General features: G+C 42.4%; 1 protein-coding gene across 2 annotated transcripts in view; it reads right to left on the bottom strand.

Moving 5' to 3' along the window:
* The window catches only part of LOC103278058 (zinc finger protein 501-like), a 32700-nt gene extending 30160 nt beyond the window's left edge, over nucleotides 1-2540 (bottom strand). For both annotated transcript variants that reach the window (XM_062973641.1, XM_062973640.1), the window contains exon 1: nucleotides 2383-2540. The gene's annotated coding sequence lies outside the window, so the exon portion shown is untranslated. The remainder of the gene's footprint in view (nucleotides 1-2382) is intronic.
* Nucleotides 2541-7183: the final 4643 nt, after the last annotated feature.

Genomic DNA, 7183 nt, shown 5'->3' on the forward strand with positions numbered 1-7183 from the left:
GAAGGATTACAACCAAACAGCTGTGCCATTTTGAAAGACTAAGTAATTGGTGGATATAGGCATTATATATTCAGATAAGAAAAAAGAGGAACATCAGCTGAAATGCTAGCTAAAATGGGAGATTTAAATCAGAAAATTGTGGCAGAGAGCCAAACAATGAGAGATCAGTTCATCCAGATCTTAGTAGAAATTAAGGACAAAGTGATAACAGAACTGAAAAAAGTGGGACAATCTTTTACCGATGAATACAGTACTGAAATAAAGATGTTGGTGCATCAAGTGCAAGAGCCAGTGGGAAGAACAGTAATGTTGGAAGAAATTTTTAGAGAAGCAGAACAAAGAGAGCATCTAATGGACTGGGTTGCTGTGAGTTTTCCAGGCTGTATGGCCATGTTCCAGAAACATTCTCTCCTGACGTTTCACCCACATCTATGGCAGGCATCCTCAGAACCTCTGAGATGTGGGCGAAATGTCAGGAGAGAATACTTCTGGAACATGGCCATGGCCATACAGTCCAGAAAACACACAACAACCCTCTGCAGGAACATATTGCTTGGATATTTTAAGTTTCTCAATATCCTTTGCTTGTAACATCCAAGCCCCAGCTTCTGCCAACCTAGCAGTTAGAAAACATGCAAATGTGAGTAGGTACTGCTCTGTCAGGAAACTAACAGCGCTCCATGCCGTCATGGCAGCCACAAGAACTTGGAGACGGCTACAGACAATGTTGGTTCTTTGGCTTAGAAATGGAGATGAGCACCAACCTCCAGAGTTGGACACAACTAGACTTAATGTCAGGAGAAAACTTTTACCTTTACTAGTTGGACTAAGAGTACATCTACAGTGTAGCATTAATTCAGTTTGATACTATGGTAGCTCAACGCCATGGAAGCTTGGGAAATTTAGCTTGATGAGACTCCAGCACTATTTGTCAGAGAAATCTTGTGAAACCCTGTAAAATTTCAATTCCCAGGATTCCAGAGCATTGAGCCATGGTAATTCAAATAGGAGAGTGCAGATGAGCTCCCTCTATCAGCTCCAGCTCCATGCGGGGTTATGATCTAGAGCCTTCCACAAGGATGGTAGGTAAAGGTAAAGGTTTTCCCCTGACATTAAGTCCAGTTATGTCTGACTCTGGAGGTTGGTGCTCATCTCCATTTCTAAGCCGAAGAGCCAGCATTGTCTGTAGACACCTCCAAGGTCATGTGGCCAGCATGACTGCAGGGAGCGCCGTTCCCACCGGAGCGGTACCTATTGATCTACTCACATTGGCATGTTTTCGAACTGCTAGGTTGGCAGAAGCTGGGGCTAACAGTGGGTGCTCATTCTGCTCCCGGGATTTGAACCTGGCACCTTTTGGTCTGCAAGTTCAGCAGCTCAGTGCTTTAACACACTTTGCACTGGGGCTCCACAAGGTTGGTAAAAACATCAAAACATGGGCATCCCCGGGCAATGTCCTTGCAGACGGCCAATTCTCTCACACTAGAAGTGACTTACAGTTTCTCAAGTTACTCCTGACACAAAACAAATTACAGTAGAGTCTCACTTATCCAAGCCTCGCTTATCCAACGTTCTGGATAATCCAAGCCATTTTTGTAGTCAATGTTTTCAATATATCGTGATATTTTGGTGCTAAATTCGTAAATACAGTAATTACAACATAACATTACTGCGTATTGAACTGCTTTTTCTGTCAAATTTGTTGTATAACATGATGTTTTGGTGCTTAATTTGTAAAATCATAACCCAATTTGATGTTTAATAGGCTTTTCCTTAATCCCTCCTTATTATCCAAGATATTCGCTTATCCAAGCTTCTGCCGGCCCGTTTAGCTTGGATAAGTGAGACTCTACTGTACAACATTGACATTTGTCTCAAACAGACAAGGGTTCTTTCTCCCTCCCTGGACCTTCCATAGATATTTAAACCTCCCTTGCCTCATTTCCAATATACTTCACAACCTCTGAGGATGGCTGCCATAGATGTGGGAGAAACTTCAGGAGAGAATGCTTCTGGAATACAGACATACAGCCCAGAAAATGCATTTTTGTTTTACTTCTGTCCCACTCCCCCCATGCAAACCTATAAACAGCTTTCTTTTGTTCCAAGATCAAAGCTCCTTTCTTGTATCTTGCTCTAGATATTATGTTGCCTTTCCCTTGGCTTGCCTGGTTTCTCATCCACCTTCCCTGAATCAAGGGGAAGGAGGCGGAGGAAAGGAAACAAAGGGAACTCCAAAGTCTTGCCCCTCCTTCCTTCCCTCCTTTCTTCCCCTTCAACATAAAGCAAACAAGGCAAAAACTGGCATCCCAGAAGGAGGGGGGAAAGCAGATCCCTTTGGGCCCCAGCCATCCATTTCCTCCTCCTGCCTCCATCCCTCACCCGCATTTGGCAAAAAGGTGCAAAGCTTCCTTCCTTCCTTCTGGATGGATCCCTGTGGCTGCAATTCCTCAGCGTGAGCCCTTCGCCCAGCAGGACAGGCCCCTTCTTTCCTTCTCCCTCCCTCCCTCCTTCCTTTTCTATCCAACTCGGTCAGATGTCTTGCCAAGCACAAGGGATCCTGGGAGCTGTAGTGCAAAATGTGTACAATGTGACATGCACATTTTCATAATGAAAATCAGGTCAATCACCATGGAAGCGGCTTATAGCAACGAGTGGAGAAAGCAGAGAGTGAACCATAGGCCCTACTCAAGTGTTCTTTTCACATTACAAGCTACACAAAACATGGAAAATGTCTTGCTTGCAACAAGAAATCCAAAGCACGATTATTACTTCTATGTGCAAGTCAATATTTATGTATGAGAAAAACATAAACAAGATTATCAGCCACAAGAAAATTAATGCCCTGTGACAGGATATTCTTGCCTATTATCGCCACACACACACAATGAAGTTGGACACTTAAGTGACCCTGAATTCAATGCAGATTACTCAAACTGGTTGTGTCGTGAATATTATCGTATGTACTCGAGCATAAGCCGACCCGAATATTATTGCGCCAAATTGCTATGTGTGTGTGTGCAGGGCCGTAGCCAGAAAAAAAATTCGGGAGGGATTTTGAAAATTTCGGGGGGGGGGGGGGTTTAACCCCTAGCACACACCCCTCCCTGCTACAAACCTGTCAATACCTGCTTGAGATAGTGCCTGGAGGGACTCTTAATGTTTTGTGGCTCATAGACTTAGCATGGGGATTTGGTTAACCAGTTAAAATTCATGAGTAAACCAGGTTTTTTTTATAACCTGAAAAATTTCGGGGGGGGGGGGGTTGAACCCCTAAAACCGCCCCCTCGCTACAGGCCTGTGTGTGTGTAAAGAAATCCTGGCAAAGTTGCTTGCAAAAGATCTCTGCAAAAAGGGAGCTGAGCTTTTGCAGAGGCAAGCCACACCTCAAACAATGTATCGGTTTTGCTGGCAGATGGCTGGATTTTTCAGTTGGGAATCTGGGCTTGCAGGGAGAGCACAGAAAAAGACAGGCTCTCTAGCTACGGTCAAGTAGCAGTTTAAATATGCTATGCTGGGTATATTGAATACTATTGATCCTATGCAACTACAAGGACATTGTACGATTGCTGAACTGTTTATTTAACTTCAACTCAACAAGTAAAGTTTCTTTGTTCTTTCAATTCCTCTGCCTGGTCTGAGTCTTTTGCACATGGTGTTAACTGGACGCTGCTGGTTCCGCTATACACACTCGCTAACAAATATAAGCCGAGGCACCTAATTTTACCACAAAAAACTGGGAAAACTTATTGACTCGAGTATAAGCTGAGGGTGGGAAATGCAGTAGCTACTGGTAAATTTCAAAAATAAAATTAGATACCAATAAAATTACATTAATTGAGGCATCAGTGGGTTAAATGCTTTGAATATTTACTGTATTTCAAAGAAAAATAGTAAACTAACTCTGTAAGTGGAAAAGCAACAATAACTTTATAATAATCATTATCAACAACAGCTTCGTTTGTACCATGCCCTATCTATCTCCCCTTGGGGAACTCAGGCCAGCTTCCAATTTAGTAACAGGCAAACATATAATGCCTACATAAACAATGCAGAGCTGTCATTATATATACCAAATTCACATGTGTATTTCCCCCTGAAACCTTTGCAAAACCTCTCTCTATGCGCATTTTCCTCCTGCAATATTCCCCTAAAAACAACTTTGTCCTCTTTTCTCCTGCCCTTTCCCACCTCTTTCCTTTCAGCCTTTTTCAAACTCTAAAAATAGCCAGAAAAGGCTTTTTAAAACTTCTCTCCCCCTCCCAAAAAAGCCCACCTCATTCTTGTTTCCTTAGAAATAAAAAGAAATACACACCTTCTGTTGCTCTCTTTTCCCTCCTTCCCTCCCTTCGGACTCAAATGTTCTTGCAATAATAGTAGTAGTAGTAGTAATAGTAATAGTAATGAATAGTGCAAATTTGCAAGAATATCTTTTTTTCTTCCCCTTCTGCCCATGCAATCTGGCTTGCAAGGGTTTCTCTCACACGCTCCTTTCGCTTTTGAAAACATTTGCTTCTTGTCTCTGTTTCTCTCTCTCTCAAAAAAATAAGATAACCAGCCTGGGAGGAGAAGCACAGGAGAGAGGTTTTGGAAAAGAAAACATACTGTGGCCTCCAGGCTCCACTGCTGGCTTGACCTTGACCCAAATATAAGGCGGGGGAGGCTTTTTCAGCTCATAAATAAGGGCTGAAAAACTGTGATGACTCATGGGCCTTGTAGTGCTGTTCCTAGTACTATTGTGACAGACGAAGAGGAAAACATGGGATTTTTGCCGGTTCAGCCAGAGCCGGAGTCTCCTCAGTCTCCTCACCTGCAGGATGTTGATGTTTGTCCTCAAGAATCCAGCCAAACAAGCCTTGGGCAGAATTCTCCCCCGTTTTCCAGGAAGGACAATTATAATAGAGATAGAGGGGCGAGAGAGGCTAATCGCCGGTCTCTCAGAATCGCTGCCAGACAATTAGCTGATTAAGCCTGTTTCCCTTGGGAAATTCTAAGGAGTCATGCATCTGGACACAGTTTGGGTTTCACTTCTTGTTCTCCAGGGAAAGTGTTCCTTGGCGGGAAAACAAGATCCTATATAGGTGTTTTGCCGCAAGGGGAACCTTGCGGAGTCAATTCGTCAGCTCGAGGAATGAGATCGTGTGTGGACTCCAGTTCCTTGTTTCCCGGATCAAGTTCAAGCCTGCCTTGTTTCGCGTTGCCACGGACCTTGTTCTTGCTTCTTGTTTTGCCTCGCATCAAGTCTTGTTTTGCCAAGAATCTAGTTTATGCTCTAGCCTTGTTGTCAAGCTTCTATGGACTAAAAGACCTTGTCATCTCCCCACACTATTGCTTGGCAAAGTGTGTGTTTCGGTTTATGGATTATAACTTTGGACTCTAATATCACATATTGGACATCATTTTCCTGGACTATATTTGGCCTTTCCTGAAAGGTCTACTTCTGAACTATATTCTTCACTTGTTTTTATTGACTTTATATATTTCCTTAATAAAGATATTAGATAGATTCTGGTCTCTGCGCATGGTTATTGGTGCTCTGCAGCCTGGGTCCTGACAAAAACTCAGCTTATCTTCGAGTATATAAGGTACTTCTTCCCATGTGATAGTTGTTCTATTTCATTACTTAACTTTATGGAGTTCCCAGTGGCACAATGGGTTAAACCCTTGTGCCCACAGGACTACTGACCGACAGGTTGGCGGTTCAAAGGCAGGGAGAGCGGGTGAGCTCCCTCTGTCAGCTCCAGCTCCCCATATGGGGACATGAGAGAAGCCCCCCACAGGTTGGTAAAACATCAAACATCTGGGCATCCCTTGGGCAATGTCCTTGCAGACAGCCAATTCTATCACAACAAAAGCGACTTGCAGTTTCTCCAGTCACTCTTGACATTAAAAAAACCATTAACTTTATCAAGCATGAAGTGTTTTTATTAGCAAAAACCAGTATTCGCCAGGTTCACATAAAGAAATCTCACATTTTCCATTCCCGCAAAAATTTTCCTGGTATCTTTCTGGCTACTTAAAATACTTGTGTTAATTTTTAGGGTAAATAACCTCTTGAATAGATAATGAGAATAGAAGGAACGTGCATTGACATATTAGTAGCCATCAAGAAATGACATTGAAAGTATTGTCAGAAAACCCACAAGCTGAAGTTTAGGACCTAGATTCACTTCCTGTCTCTTTATGACAAAATAATAACCAACATGTCATCAAATTACTAACAAAAAAGGCTTTCTCCACATGAAAAGGAGTTCACTTTTTGAATAATAATTAAATGTCATGAGGGGCATCAAGATTTTAAGAGATGCTTAGGTGGGGCATGGTAAAAAAAAAAAGTCTGGAAACACTGATCTGACACCAAATGTGTTTGCATAGTTGCATTATAAATATATCGTGAGCTTTGGGCATCTGCCGGGCTTCATTCCAGAACCCTCTATGGATACCAATATCCACAGACACTCAAGTCCTGTTACGGCCTAATAAAATGCTGTCCGTTAATTTAAAAAAGGCAGTATCTAAGTTTTGTCAAAGGCTTTTACTGACAGAATCACAGCAGACATGTTTACAATGTCCTTGTATGTCATGGGATTTGGCCATCCATGGATTTTGATATTGACAGGAGGTCCTGGAACCAAACCCTAGCAGATGCCAAGAGCTCATTTATATTAAAGTTAATTCAGCTACAGCTGCTGAGAATACAATGTTTTTTCTCAGGACATTATCCCATTGATGTCACTCTTGTTTGCATTTAGTGTGTAAATCATTTGTTAATCTGCGGCCTTCACAAACACTTGTTCCTCCCCGTCTCAAAATTCTCATTACAAGAAGTCCCATAGGGACGAAAGACTGGGAGACTTGAATTCCTTGGAGGTGATATTACTCAGCTGTATCTTTCTTTTGTGTGGTCTCCCTAATTATCTTCTTTTTCCAAGACTCCTTTATCTTGTTAATCCAACTGGGGGTGGATCTGGAGAAGGGTTTGCTTAAAACACTTTAAGCACTTGATATACCACAACAAGAATGCAAAACTACTCAGGATTAACACAGATGAGAAAGTAAATACATGACCTCAAGTCAACTTTGGGTTATGGCAACCCCATGAATATGAGACTTCCAGGTACTTCTATCCTTAAGAATCCCGCTCAGGTCTTGCAGATTCAGAGGAGCCCTAGCTCCTTAAGTA

The sequence above is a fragment of the Anolis carolinensis genome, chromosome 2 (assembly GCF_035594765.1).
Source record: "Anolis carolinensis isolate JA03-04 chromosome 2, rAnoCar3.1.pri, whole genome shotgun sequence".
NCBI classification, from domain to species: Eukaryota; Metazoa; Chordata; class Lepidosauria; order Squamata; family Dactyloidae; genus Anolis; species Anolis carolinensis.